General features: G+C 35.5%; 1 long non-coding RNA gene across 17 annotated transcripts in view; it reads left to right on the top strand.

The window, feature by feature from the left end:
* Positions 1 to 15,636, top strand: part of LOC147837130 (uncharacterized) — a 46,512-nt gene that overhangs the window by 10,293 nt on the left and 20,583 nt on the right. For 5 of the 17 annotated variants that reach the window (XR_015478616.1, XR_015478613.1, XR_015478615.1 and 2 more), the window contains exons 4-5: positions 7,028 to 7,080; positions 9,858 to 10,027. This is a non-coding gene — a long non-coding RNA (uncharacterized LOC147837130). Of the gene's footprint in view, positions 1 to 7,027; positions 7,081 to 7,748; positions 7,997 to 8,949; positions 9,037 to 9,857; positions 15,233 to 15,636 lie in introns of those variants that run through there. The other 12 variants (XR_015478621.1, XR_015478622.1, XR_015478624.1 and 9 more) reach the window with 8 other exon arrangements.

Here is a 15,636-nt window from a genome sequence, read left to right as displayed (position 1 = left end):
GTATTTCTGTGATTAACGACAGCATGCTAAATTCTTTTTTGGTGAAGAAACACGTCTTGACCTTTACAGATAAGCAGCTTTGAGGCATCTTTGAAAAAAGAAAACAACACTGAAGCAATTTTATCTGCTTTGCAGAAGAATGTTATTTTTAAAATAAACATTTAGCACTTGACAGAGCAAATTTAGACTGATTAGATATAATCATTTGACTATTTGGAGGGCCACCGAAGTTCTTTTTTGTTCTGCATTTCAAGTCACCATGAAATCAAAATTAACCATATGATTTTTTTAGCTCACATTGCTGGTTTTGTGATGAATAATTCATCTGTGAATGCACTGGAAATTCAATTCATCTAATTAAAAAAAGTCAGGGTAATGGTTAACATCTAAATTTTATCCCTTGACCAAATGAGAATTGAGAATTTATGAGATTTAATGAGATTTTAAAGAATTGTTTGGTGAATATTTTTTTTATGTTCAAAATAAATACATTTAATCAAAACAACTTAAAATATATATCCGGAAAAATAAAACAAACAATATTAACAATTTGACTGCCGCTCTACTAAACGGTTGACCATGTTTTTACTGTTATAAATAATGACTGTTATAGTCATTTAAAGAATGACCATTTTAAATAATGGCTTACACACAGCATTGTTGGTTTACAAAAATAAATGAATAAATAAATAAAAATCAAACAAACATCCTGTTGCTCTTCTACACTTAATTTTGGTTTTATTGTAAAAAAAAAAAAGAAAGAAAGAAAAACAAGAAAGCATTTTCACTGAGAATCTGAAATACTTTATGGCATACCTAAAAAAAAATTTATTCAAAATGTTTTATTTTGAACATGGTTTTAAGATGAATTGGTCTTATTATTTTTGGATTTGTTAGTCATAGTATATGTTTTAAGCCCAGTGCTTTTACCATAAACTGACATATCAACCATTTGGTAGGTTGATATTTTAGAAATGATGAGATTTGTTAAAAAAATGCATTGAGTGTATTAACTAGCAACATTAGAAGTTAAGTACAATCCAAACATTTTTTTTTCTTGGTGGGGCATGTTAAAGGGCATAACTGAAATGAAATATATATTTTCAATTGGATGAAGTACTGCTTGATTTTTTTTTTCAGTGTGCCATTAAGAAAAAAAAAATGTTTGCCCTAATCTTCAATGTAATCTAATTAAAATTTGAAAATGCGCTTTCTTGTGTATGTATATATGTATGTATATATATATATATAATTTTTTTTTCTTCAGTTAATTTATCAGAGTATGTATATCTTAGGAATTGGGCATGACTAACATTATTAACCACGCTGCTCCAACTGTCAGTTTTGACAAGTAACAAAAAATAGTGAGATGAGTTGTCTGTTAGGTTGTAATAACTCTCCCTAAACCATATTGCTCATCTTTCTGAATGAAATGCATACTTTACTTTATCCATTCAGCTCACATTGGAAAAAAACAAGCCATGCTCACTGTTTTGTCATTTAATTTTCTGTTTCTCTAGGAACTGCGTCACAATATATAAAAAAAAAAAGTTTCCTGTTTATTTATGTGAACAATGCTAGTTAGATGGATTTTACCAACCAAAGCAAACTTTTTGTGCTGTTTTCATTTTGAAGAGTCTGTTTTGAAAATCTAAAAGGAACTCCAAACACACTTTAATTTTGTTTGTTTGAAATGACATCACACCAGTAATCTTCAAGTATTTTTAACTTAACATTAAGTACTGTATAGTGGGTACAAAAGTGTGACTGCAGTGACTTTCAAATTTTCAAACCAATTGTTTCGCAAAATGATATACTGTCAAAGAATTCAAAACACAATGGTCACTTGCTGGTCAATATCATCTCAATGCAAGAAAATTCAGCATTGAAAACAGACAAAAGGTGTTTCATGTGGGCTGAGCTATACCAGGACAATAATAGGCAATTAATTACTATTATTCATTTTAATTGGACAACTGTCTCCTTGAAATAACTATTCCTTCATTTTTTCCATTTATTTACATGACAACAGTTTGATGGCCGAGAGAGCTTAACGTGCTGCAATTTAAGAAAACACATGCAATTACAAAAAACGCCAGCAAATTAAGAAAAGATCTTCATCTGTTTGACAGCTTACATATGCAAATCCTCACAAGGCGAACACATTTAAAAAAAACACGCTGCATTTTCACACAACGCAGACAAATTACTAAAACGCGCTGCATTTTCTCACAACACTTTGAAATAGCTCGGAACGCAACGGAAATGTTTCAAGGACACCTTAAAACGTAATAAACCCGGCTATAAAAGTTATGGTTATTTAGGCTAATAAATACTAAAGACAAGGGAATCAGGATATTAAAATAACAAACAAAAAAACCCACCTTTCAAAGATCAGCTACAACTTCACTGAGCAATAGCCGCGGCACAGCGGCATCCATCACGTTCTTGAGTCCCCTTGTAACATTTCCCTTGTGTTCAATTCATCAAATTTTACTCATTTATTTTCGTTGTGTGAAAATAGAATACGTTTTATTAGTGCAAGTGTTGTAAGAATTTGCAGCATGTGAGCTGTCAAACGATGAATTTTATTTCTTAATTTACTGGTGCTTTTTATAATTGTAGTCTCTTAGCCACCATACAACAACCTGCAATTGCAGATTTTTGTAAATTATATAATTTTGGTCTTTGTTGAACCTATAAAAATACTTTATTTTGATTGTGTTGTAATATGTGTTCAGTGAGAATCAAAATAATATATACAAAATAATGCCAAAAAACAAGACCATAAAATAAAAAATATTACAGCAGAACAATTGTGCCTTACGTGTTTCAATTTCAATAGTCATTTCAATAGTCTAAAAAACTTTCTTCCAAACATTAGAGTTTTATATACATACTAACGGTTCTTTGTGAGACATCAATGCATACAAAAAACCTTTACATGTATGTAGGTCATAAACCCACCTTCCCTTTCAGTTGTCCACTATGATATTATATTGTTCCACATTAAAGTACAAAATGAAACTAACCATATGATTTTGTCAGCTCATATAGGCAATTTTGTGGTGCACAAAAGAAAAATGGTCTGTAATCTAACATTAAATTCAGAAAATGCACTTCCTGTTTGTTTTCAGTTAAGCTCTCAGATGACGTGATTGAGGGATTGGGTGTGGTCAAAGAGCTTAGAATGACCAAGAGGTGACTCTCAATAGAACATTTCATTGCAAGTGTAGTGCCCAGCAACAGTGCCGCGATTCCCATATTTTGGAGTGAAAGCGATCAGCCGTCCATTGGATCTTATTGCTGTTGCGATGGCAGGCAGCTGCTTTGTTTTTTATTTATTTATTTAAAAAGCACATTAAAGCTGAGAGACAACAAAACAACATTTACTATCACAATCATCAGCACTTTTAATAGTTTATTTTATAGACTTATAATACGCTGTTGTTCTATTGGAATTTTCATTCCAAAATGGCCACCGCGGTATCTAGTGGCTCTCCCAAATCGCAAAGAGTTGGTAATTCTATGCTCTTTAGTGTGGTTAACATACATAACCATGCCTTTTCCAACTGTCAGTTTTGACAACAAACAGAAATGTTGTGCAGGAGGAGTCTGTTAGGATGTAATAATTCTTCTAAAACCCATTTACTAATCTTTCTGCCTACTTCATTATATCCATTCAGCAAAAAAAGCCACAACCTCTGTCTACTCATTTCATATTCTGTTTCTCTGGGACCTGCGTCACAATCCAAAAAATAATAAAAAACTTTCATGGCCCATTTCCACTGTACCACTTTTTGGGTACCCTTTGCAAAGGGTACCTAGCATGGCAAAAGGGTACCAAAAGGCAGAGCTAGATCCACAGCTGAACACTATTAGTTTACAGAGAAACATTCGTGTATAAACAAGCAGGAGAATAAAAACAAAGAAACCACCATTTTTAAATACTAGCTGGGCTTCCAGCTAACTCTATCAAGCCTCTTCAACTGCTCCAGAATGCAGCAGCACGAGTGGTCTTCAATGAACCTAAACGAGCACATGTCACTCCGCTGCTAGTTTGTTTGCACTGGCTGCCAGTTGCTGCTCGCATCAAATTCAAAGCTCTGATGTTTGCCTACAAAGTGACTTCTGGCCTTGCTCCTTCTTATCTGCTCTCACTTCTGCAGATCTATGTGCCCTCCAGAAACTTGCGTTCTGTGAATGAACGTCGCCTTGTGGTTCCATCCCAAAGAGGGAAGAAATCACTTTCGCGAACGCTCACGCTCAATCTGCCCAGTTGGTGGAATGAACTCCCTAACTGCATCAGAACAACAGAGTCACTCGATACTTTCAAGAAACGACTAAAAACTCAACTATTTAGTCTCCACTTCACTTCCTAATCTGCAATTGCCTCTCTGAATATCACACTAACTGTACCCAAAAAAAAAAAATACTAATACTACTAATACTTCCCTTCTTAGACTTTACAGACCTGAAACTTGCCTATAGCACTTATTCATTGTTGCTCTTAGTTGTGTAAATTGCTTCCTTGTCCTCACTTGTAAGTCGCTTTGGATAAAAGCGTCTGCTAAATGTAAATGTAAATGTAAATACTCAACCGAGACATTACATCACAACACTATATGCATATAATAATGAGCCATGGTTGAAGCTCAAACAAACCTTGTCGTCATCTTGATGAACAGCCACAAAGCCAAGAAGAAAAAAATGTGCTGTGTCCTGTTTTTGTTTTACAAGGCCATCTAAAAGTTTCACTTTCTCCAGAGAGCTTGTGATCTCTCATGTGCACGGACAAACGAGAAAGTGAAGCACAAAACAACAAAGACCAAGCCGGAAAAAACAAAGGACCAAATGATTCTTTCACCAACCTAAAACATGAACAAACTGCCATGTTTATAATCGCCTTTTGAACTATTATGAACTCAAAATGACAGAATTACTCTCTAACAGAGGTTACATGTGCTGGTCAAGATTAAAGATACAGATGAGAGGTTTGCACTGACTTTGGGCTATGATGCGTGTTGTTTTTGAACCCAAATAAGGACTAAATGTATGCTGTGTGTAGGTTTACTGTAATTGGTATCATATAAAAGACTGTAAGGAGCTGTATGTGTTCATATATGTTGCATTTATGTATTTATTTTATATAATCGCAAATGTTACAGTAGGCTATTATTTTGCGCTGTCATTGATCTGCAGTTATAATCGAATCCTGTTCATGGAAAAGTTAGTAATGAACATTCATACACAAGTATTTATTTGTATAAAGCATCTGTTTTGTGAGAAGTGCTTCTCGTATAATATGTGAACGACCCGTACAACTTTACTTTGAGTAAGATTTCCTTGAGCGAGAATGGCGTCGACTAACACTTTCTTTACCTCTTTGGCAGTGGAAATTGCAAGGGTGATAAAGGTGACCCGTACCGATCTGTACCGTACCGTACTCTACCACTCAGTGGAAACGGGCCATAAGGGCCACCCATGCAAAACTCCACTTTCGTACAAAAAAAATCTTTCAGGGAATAATGGTTAAGTAAATGCAAACAAATGGGACATGAGCCATTGTCATCTATGTGTGAAACTTTTCAAAAAATGTTTTTAGTTCTCTACTGAATTATAAATGTTCCTTGAAGTATGAAAATCCTGTTTAGTAGGCCTCAGCTTGTGAATTTTAATTCCTAATAGTAGCACCCAAGCTGTCATAACGGTAAGACTGATTCAATTATAGGATTCAGACATCCTGTGTGAAGAGCTGCTAGGAAATGAATTCAAAGCAACCTGCATCGTAAATATGCTGTAAATTGTGTGTTAACACTTCTCAAATCCGTTATTGTCACATAATGCTAATGTTTCCCGAGTTTTAAATTGGAAAAGCAAGTATGCACTGATGAGCTGAACAAAAGGACCAAGCTAGCATCACTTTTGTTGTGTTTTTCATTTTGATGGAAGGTTGTTTTCTGTAAATGAGGCTTTGAAGTGCACCGTGGTGTGTAGAGAATCAGGATCAGAGACTTTGCATCATTATATCAGACGGGGGATAAGTGAGCGCCCGTGTCTCAGGGGCCTGGATTGAGCTAGGCGGGAAGAAAAACAATGCAATTATGATTGATGTCGGGATTCCCCTGCTCTCCAGCTTTTGACGACCCGCTGAAGCCAGAGGCCTTCCTTCTAGCTACACCTCCATGTAAATTTCTTACTGTTTTATGCTCCGCACTGGAGCTTAGATGAAACCCTCTCAAAGGAGGAGGAGGATGGGATCTAATGAAAGCCATCCCTCTTTGCGACGACAGTCAAAATGTCACCAGCTTCTTTTTTGGAATAGCCTTCATGACATTAATGTGAGCGAGAACGAAGGAAGCGCAGATGGCTATGAGGAGAAATGTCGGTTAGACAGCGAAAACAACCCAGCTTTGTCTGTTTCGTTCGGGTTGGAGTTTGCAGTGGGTCAGCAAAGGGTGGCTGGGGAGCAGATATTCTCACAACTATGAGAGATCTTCACACATCTTCCAGAAATGTGTGAATATGTCTGGGCGATATTCACACGTCTCTGGGAAATGTGATTATCTTTGAATGTGACTGCACTGAATCTTATCAAACCACTGACCATCAAAAGCCTGTTATTCTCCAGGGTGAGTGCGCAGATACGGCTCTCTTATTATGCACTGTTGAGAGCGGCATGAGTGGGAAATGCCTTGTCATTTATTTTGTGACTTCTGGTCAAAGTCATTTAAGGTACACTTCTGACTCTGATTTGCTGTGGGTTTTGAGGCAGGAAAAGGAGGACACTCTGCTCTTGGCTAATGTATTGCTTCAGAAACCACATATTCCTGTCTTCGTAGCATAATTGAAAAACAAAGTAATCACTGTTTACGAGCATGACTCTTATTGGTTAGAAGGTGATTATTTTTCTACCCGGCAACCTAATGGAGTTTTGGCATAGTGGATTTCAACAGCTTGTGTAATGACTAAGCTTTTGGAAAAGAGCATGTGATGATCCATTATTGTTTTTTTTCTCTGTTTGCAGATCAGATTGAGAAAACACTACACCAGGACTTGGGTACATCCTGTTTAGAGTCGGTACGTCCTGTTGATTTGTTTTCATTTGAAGCACATTCCATGAAAACTGCATGTGCACCAGGGACCCATGGCTTTCTTTAAAGCCGAGGAGCCACAGTTCTTATTCCTACAACAAATGCTTGTGCTGTTATACAGAAATAAATTTCACACTCGTTGAACATTATATGTAACATCACACATGTACACTATATAATGTAAATATACATACATGCATACACTCACTGGCCACTTACTCCTTACTAGTACCAGATTAGACCCTTTTTGGCTTTAGAACTGCCTTAATCCTTCGTGGCACAGATTCAACAAGGTACTGGAAATATTCCTCAGTGATTTTGGTCCATACTGACATCATTACATTTGTTGGCTGTACATCCATCACTCGACCACACCCAAAGGTGCTCTATTGGATTAGGTTCGGGTGACTGTGGAGGCCATTTGAGTGCAGTGAACTCATTGTCATGTTCAAGAAACCAGTCTGAGATGATTTAAGCTTTATGACATGGTTAGCTTAGTCCCTTTTTAATTCTGGGGTCACCACAGCAGAATGAACCGCCAATTTATTCAGCATATGTTTTACGCAACGGATGCCTTCACTGGGAAACATCCAAACACACTAATTCACGCACATACACTACGGCCAATTTGACTTACCTATTTTAACTATACAGTACCACATGTCTTTGTACTGTGGGGGAAACCGAAGCACCTGGAGGAAACCCACGTCAACACAGGGGGAACATGCAAACTCCACACAGAAATGCCAACTGACTCAGCCGAGGCTCGAACCAGTGACCTTCTTGCTGTGAGGTGATCATGCTACCCACTGTGCCACCGTGACGCCATGAATGATTATATAAAGAAAAAAAATGTCTAACTCACAGCCTAACTTTCCAGCGTTCACTAACATTTAAAGATGGTGAGTCATTCTAAACTAAAAGAAACCCTTTGACAGCCTTTGATGTTTCAAATATGTGAATACTGCATCTTTACAATGTCACTAACTTAAGTCCCCCAAAAAAGCTTTTTATCCATGAAAGACAAATGCACAAGGGGACATACAAATGTGGAAAATCTCAAGTAAAATCTCAGAAAAAAAGATTTATATAATATACTATTTAGTTTGCCCTTTTCATTGTCAAAGGACTAAAAGGTTAGTTCAATCCAAAATGAAAAAAATCTGTTGTTAATTACTCAGCTGCATCTTGTTCATTGAACTTCATTCAAGTTTGAGAATCTGAGAGCTCCATCATCCCCCATAGACAGCAAGGGTTGTTAGATGGTCTTTTTTTTTTTTTTTTTTTAGCACAGAAGTGTTTTTAGAGCTTTGTATGATAAGAGTTGTTTTACTAAAGTCACATGGAATTATTTGACAATGTTTTTGGTTCCTTTTTTGGACTATAAACATCTTGGGACCTTTGCAGTTTATAAGGATCAGAGCTCTCAGATTTCATCTAAAATGTTTACATTTCTGTTCAGAAGATGAACTGAAGTTTTAGCGGACTGTACATGAGGGTGAGTAATTAATAACAAAACTTCAGTCTTTATAAGCACCTGGCTGTCCCTGACCACTATTTAAAAAAAGTTAGAAAAAAACAAAAAAAATTTGTGATAAGTTAAAGGATCAGGAAAGTCAGTTTTTTTTCCCTCTGTTTTTTGTTTTCATCACTGTAACTTTTGATGTTGTCAGTCACTCAGAGTATTTGAGCACTGTAAAGGGCCTTTCATCACCCTGACTGCAACATCTTTTGTAAATTTCTCAAGGGAAATCAATCATAGTGGAAGGTTAAATGTCAAGGCATATTTTTTTCTGCATAGGTTTTTTTAAATGTAAAATCTGAATGTCAGCATGATCTTTTGATTTCACTTTAGACGAACTGAATCAATCGAATCTGTCTCCGACAACAATTCTACAAAAAGCAGCATGAATATTGAAAATACTGCACAGGAAATTTATTGGTAAGACAAGGCATACACTTTATTTTCCTTTTAATCTGCTGCATTGTCATTCTTTCAGACCAAGTTGAATAGTACATTACATTCAAACTTTAGTTGGTGTTGTTTGTTATTTGTTTCTCTTTTGTTGCTGCCATAAAGGCAAAACATATTTAATGAGTGCATTGTATTTATTTAATTTATCTGATTGATCACACTGCCAAAACTGACATTTCCTGGTCCACTGGGATGACAGCATGAAGAGAGATTACTTTCAGAAATCTGATTTTAAAATGTTTTTTTGGACCTTGAAATATTTAATCTAAAATCGATAGCATTCCTGTGAGGTAACATTAATACATTTTTAATGCAGTGAGTGTTATTTTGATCACGCTGCCTCTGACTGAAATGATTGCTCATCATCCATTTTTCAACAGATTCGAAAAGATTCATGTTACGCACTTAGTTGGATTTATAATTCCCAGATCAATAAAAGATTTCCCATAAAAACTAAGAGAAAATAAGTGCATATTCCAATTATAAATGTAATCTGATTGACTGAACACATGATCTTCAGCTCGGCAGCACTCTTGCTTGAATGATTGTGTTTAATTAATGCATGCAGCTCCTCAAAGATAAACTGAATACATAGTTATGACATAGCAATAACTTTGCATTTGGTTCTGGATAATGAGTCATGTGATCCATTGAATTAATGATGTTTTTTGGAATGCTTCATAAATCTATAATCTTTATTTTCTAACATTGTACTGTTATCTCTTTAATCTAAAACTTGAAAGGTACAGTACATTCGCTTTATACCTGAACATCCTCTCTTCTCACAGATGTCTCTCTGGGGTTCAGATTGCATTGAAATCCAGCAGAGAAATCGTGGATAATCCTTAGATCAGGGATTCTCAACTCTGGCCCTCAAGGTCCACTTCTCTGCTGAGTTTAACCACTTCAAGTCCGATCAAAACTCAATCTGCCTCTTACTCTTTCTATGATTTCTGAAGTAAGTATCTATCCATCCATCCATCTATCTGTCCATCTATCCTTTCATCTGATTGCCTGCTTGTCTGTCTGTCGGTATGTCAATCCACCACACGCATATTTATTGATGCTTTAAAATGATTGTTGAGCTCAAATAGCAATGAGAATGATTGTGTAAATTGTTTCTTCAACTCTGCAAGCAAATAGACCAAAACGCATTTGTGTTGCTTTAGACCAGTGGTTTCCAATTTTTTTGTATAAAAAGCCAAAAACCAAACATCACTGAGAACCATGGGCTGAAGGTAAATATAACCTTTAGCTCTCAAAAGTCCTTTAATATCGCTTACAACATTTGTACCTACATAGTCTTCATCAGTTGAAACAGTACATGTATCTCATATTGTCATATGTATAGTGTTGTATGTACAGTATAGGTCCCTGTTTACTGGCTTGTTGTCTGATTGATTGCAGGTGTGATTTGTAGAGCTGTATCATTATTTCTTGAGTACTCATGTATTGTTTTATTTGATGAAGACCATGTAGGTCGAACCATGTTAGTGATACTAAAGAACTTTTAAGAGCTAAAGTGGCAGTGTGCCGATTTTCTTTTGATCATTTGTTACCAAAGGTAAATATGCCTAAATATGCCCAAACTATCTTACATTACAATTGCATGGGTAATTTCATAATATTTCAAAATAATTTGAAAAAGTTACTTTTAAATGTATTATGTAATGCAGTACAGTTTTTAAAATGATTAATTTAAAGCAATAAAAACATAAACATTATACCACTGTGGAGTTCAACGCTGAATATACTACACTGAAAAAAATTATATGATCAAGCAGTCAAGACAACAAATGTTTTTAGTTCATTGTAACTTATTAAACTAAGTTAAGCATGTTCTAACTTTATTGTTTGAGTTATGCAAGCCTTTTTACGTTTCAAATTTAAGGCAACCAGGATTTTTTACAGTGAAGTCAAGCAGAATCTGCCTTTGGCTTGATTTGCTCACCAAAGTCTCTGCATTGTTTGATGACAGTATGTATATTTGAGCCAAATCTGATTAATTTATTTTTAATTAATCCATTTAATTTAAACATTTAATTTCAATTAGGTTTTACCAATAAAACAAACAAACAAACACAAGGGTTACATTAAATTTGAATTGACAATCTCAAAACCATCCCCATCATTCTTCCTTTCGTCTCAGATGGAGTTGTGGGCCAAACAATCTGCTTTACACAATATTTTTGATTGGGCCTATGTGATCACCAGAAAATAGCTTTTATAACAGATATGAAGCCAGATGACTACAATTGAGCTCAGAAATGGTGTTTATTTACCTGGTGCAGAAGAGAATTTGTCTACCCTCATAAATTTCAGATTGAATCCATCTGTCTTTAAAGAGCCAATATGTAGGATTTATTTTATAAAAATATCCAAAAGCCACTAGGAGTTTTAAATATTTATGCTGACTTAATATCCCAGTTGTTTTAAAGTAAATTCAGAGAAATAAACTAATTTAACTAATGAGACAGTCTGTGTCCTATGTCGCCATTCTGATGACATCATACTCCCTTGATTTCTGGTTTGGTTTTAATAGAAAACAGGGACACACAGAGGATACTCTAATGGAATGAATCATTTTCAGTTGTGCATTTTATTAGACTGCGTAGGCAGCATTATACCAAACCCAAAAATGTATTTTAGTATGATAAAACAGTGCTGCTACTTTCCATGTAATCACAATCACAAGAACCGTAAACAATCAACTGTGGCATAATAAAAGCTCTGCTGCTATTGTTTGGCTTTGTGCTCTCAATAGCAATTGCTTAAGCAATCTCGTTTTGCTTCAACGGCTTTCATCTTTACTCTGCTTCATACTACCATGATTTTAAGATTTGAATACTTTAGCTAATCCATGAGCATTACTTGTGCGACACATTGGCTCAGTGGCTAGCACTGCCGCCTTACAGCAAGAAAGTTGCTGGTTTGAGTCCCGATTGGGTCAGTTGGCATTTCTGTTAGGAGTTTGCATGTTCTCCCCGTGTTGGCGAGGGTTTCCTCCGGGTGCTCTGGTTTCCCCCACATTCCAAAGATATGTGGTATAGGTGGATTGAATAAACTAAATTGGCCGTGTATGTGTGTATGGATGTTTCCCAGTACTGGGTTGCAACCGGAAGGGGAACGGCTGTGTTAAATATATACTGGATATACTGGATAAGTTGGCGGTTCATTCCGCTGTGGTGACCCCTGATGAATAAAGGAACTAAACCGAAGGAAAATGATTGAATGAATGAACATTACATCTGCAAGAATCTCATAGGATGTAATAAAGATGACAACTCCCATGATTCTACACTCAGACTATGGCTTTGTTTATTGTGAATAAGCACTCTCTAGCTGGGAAACATAGATAGTGCGTCTATACAACTTTGAATTAAAAGACTTTTTTTTAAGTCAAAAAAGTTTTATTAACCTCAGATTGAATTTTAATTCATATGAATCTTTTGCTGATGGACTGACCTTTAGAGTGACGGAGCACATCACACACGACTGGAAAATGTGGAAAGATAATGAAGCTCCACAATTAGTGTTCCTCAGATGCATGCACATGAAGCAGATCCCACTCACAGCCGGGTGTGATGCTATGGTTTGAAGTGCAGATGGTTAATCAGCTTCCTGACCTGCAGGATGGTGATCTGGTCCCTGGCCCTTAACCGGCTCTGCCGCTGGTTTGGGATTTGTCAGGTCTTTTCAAGAGGTCCCAGTGGGGTCTGCGGCACCATTGACTCCAGCTCAGTTGAGCTTGATTAAGGCACGGGTCAATGTTTTAATTCAGCCTGAGCCATAGTTGCTATTCTGCCCTTCACACAGAGATCAGGGCCAGGAATAATGAGATTTTCTCCTGCAGGTGATTATATGGAGCAGTCAGCCTGAAAGGCTATGATCCTCAGGGATGTTCACCCTTCAGGTTTGGACATCAGCATCACCCCGGGTGCTAATTTTAGACTTGCTGTTTTTAGGGTGGGCAGTGAGAGCGAACGCAATCACTTCCTTTTCTTCTAATACGTCAGCCTCACTGTCCGCTTCAGCCGGCGATCGATCATTGAACTGTCTATGGACTTCTCTGAGAGGTAATTAAGGTCGGTCTTCTCTAAAATGTTTTCAGATGAAAAAACTTTGATAAATAGACTACGTGTGACGTCACTGTGGAGTATTTGTGGTCGTACTATTTTGGATGGAGAGCAAGAGCTGCTTAAAGTCTGGCTCAATAAAGATGACGAATATGACAGCACCTCTCAGAGCAGTGTCAGCCAATTCGTCATCCTGTCTGATGACATGATGAACAGCCCCATCCACTCGTCCCATATGACTGTTCACAGGGCGCTGCTGAGGCGCATGTCTCGCCCAAACGCTGCCTGCCACTCACAGCACTCCCTTTGTCGCAGATCTGTACCTCGGTGCTGCGTGTGACAGTAGGGGTCACATCTGCAGACGAGCTTATTTTGTTAATACAGCCACTTGACCGACAATGACAAAACCCTGCGGTTGAGAGAAATTAAGTTTGACTCAATCTGTCCAACACAATTGTCTTAATGTCCAGTTTCAATTTCTTTTCACTCTGTTCTTTCCTTTTTCTTACACATTATCTTTTCTCTACTGTTTGCATCCCAAATAACAGTTCAGTTTAAATAAAAAAAGTCTGACCTGATATGTAGGATGGAAATACTATGACAATTGAACAGTCCAAACGCTTTAGCAACATAGTTCATATACATATACAGTTGAAGTCAGAATTATTAGTCTCCATTAGCCATTCATTATTTTTCTTTTTTTAATATTTGCCAAATGAAGTTTACCAAATTTTCACAGTATGTCTGATAGTATTTTTTCTTCTAGAAATACTCTTATTTGTTTTATTTCACCCAGAATACAAGCAGTTTTTAATTTTTAAAACCATTTTAAGGTCAAAATTATTAGCCCCTTTACTTTTTGAAAGTCTACAGAACAAACCATCATTATGCATTGTTATTACCTTATACTGCCTAGTTAACCTAATTAACCTAGTTAAGCCTTTAAATGTCACTATAAGCTGTATAGAAGTGTCTTGAAAAAGATCTAGTCAAATATTATTGGCTGTCATCATGGCAAAGATAAAATAAATCAGTCATTAGAAATGAGTTATTAAAACTATAATGTTTAGAAATGTGTTGAAAATGTTTTCCCTGTTAAACAGAAATTAGGGAAAAATAAACAGGGGGGCTAATAATTCATATATATAAACTGTATATGGCCAGTTAATAAAAACAATACTAGTTCAAGTTACGATTTTTATTAATGCAATTATTTATTTAAAAATGTTGTACATTTTGTAAACGTTCACATTATCATCAACTAATCTTATTTTGTTTGGTAATACTTTAGAATATTGGTCTATTAGTATTTACTAACATTAAGTATGACAAAATCTTGTACAGCATTTGTTAGTTCAACATTAACTAATGCATTATTAAATCCTAAGTTGTGCTTGTTAACCTTGGTTAATGCGGTAACACTTTACAATAAGGTTCATTAGTTAATGCATTTACTAACATGAACTAATCATGAACAACACATGTACAGCATTTATTAATCATAATTGAACATTTACTAATGCATTATAAACATCCAAGTCCATGCTTGTTAACATTAATGTACTATGAGTTAACATGAACTAACAATGAACTAGTATTCATTAACTAACATTAACTAACATGAACAAATACAGTAGTAAATGTATTGTTCATTGTTTGTTCATGTTAGTAAATGCATTAATTAACATTAACTAATGAACCTTATTGTAAAGTGTGACCGTTAATGCAAAGGGAGTTAACATGAACTAATATCAACTAATATTATTTAACTTCACATTAACTAACGTCAACAAAGATGAATAAATACCTAATTACTGCACCCCCTGCTTCCGGAAATGATCAGATGTGCTCCAACATTAAGCATGTTCAAATCATGACTTAAAACACATCTGTTTAGCTGTGTCTTTACTGAATAAGCACTGTTCTACATCTGAAAGATCGCACTATTATGTCTTTCTTTTCTTTTTCATTTTTTTTAAAACCTGTTTTAACACATTTTAATCTGTTTTTATAATTTTTGTTCTTTGTTGTTTTTATTTTCTTATACTTCTCTCTATTGTTCCCGTTTATATAAAGCACTTTAAATTAACATTGTGTATTAAGTGTGCTATATAAATAAACTTGCCTTTCCTTACCTAATAAATGTTATACTAATTGTTTGTTCATGTTAGTAAATATGTTAAGTAATTGACCATTATTTTAAAGTGTTACCTTTTTTTTAATTGTTAATTTACTGTTTAATCTAATTCCAATATTGCAGTATTTATTGATAATATTATAATATATTATAATATTTATACTCTTATTATGTTTTATGCATATGCACAAATATTTTTTGCCCAAAAACTGTTTATTTCCACCAAGGCACATTTTCTCATCTGCAGCTTTAAATTCTCAAGCTCTTTAAAGCAGACTGAGTCTGATTGGCTGTTGTTGTTTTTACCTTTATCAGCTTGAACTGATTCCAACAATATTGTTCCTCTTTGCTTTG

This window comes from Danio rerio, chromosome 2, assembly GCF_052040795.2.
Source record: "Danio rerio strain M-AB ecotype USA chromosome 2, GRCz13ab, whole genome shotgun sequence".
Classification (NCBI taxonomy): Eukaryota; Metazoa; Chordata; class Actinopteri; order Cypriniformes; family Danionidae; genus Danio; species Danio rerio.
This window is presented reverse-complemented; position numbering and strand designations above follow the sequence as displayed.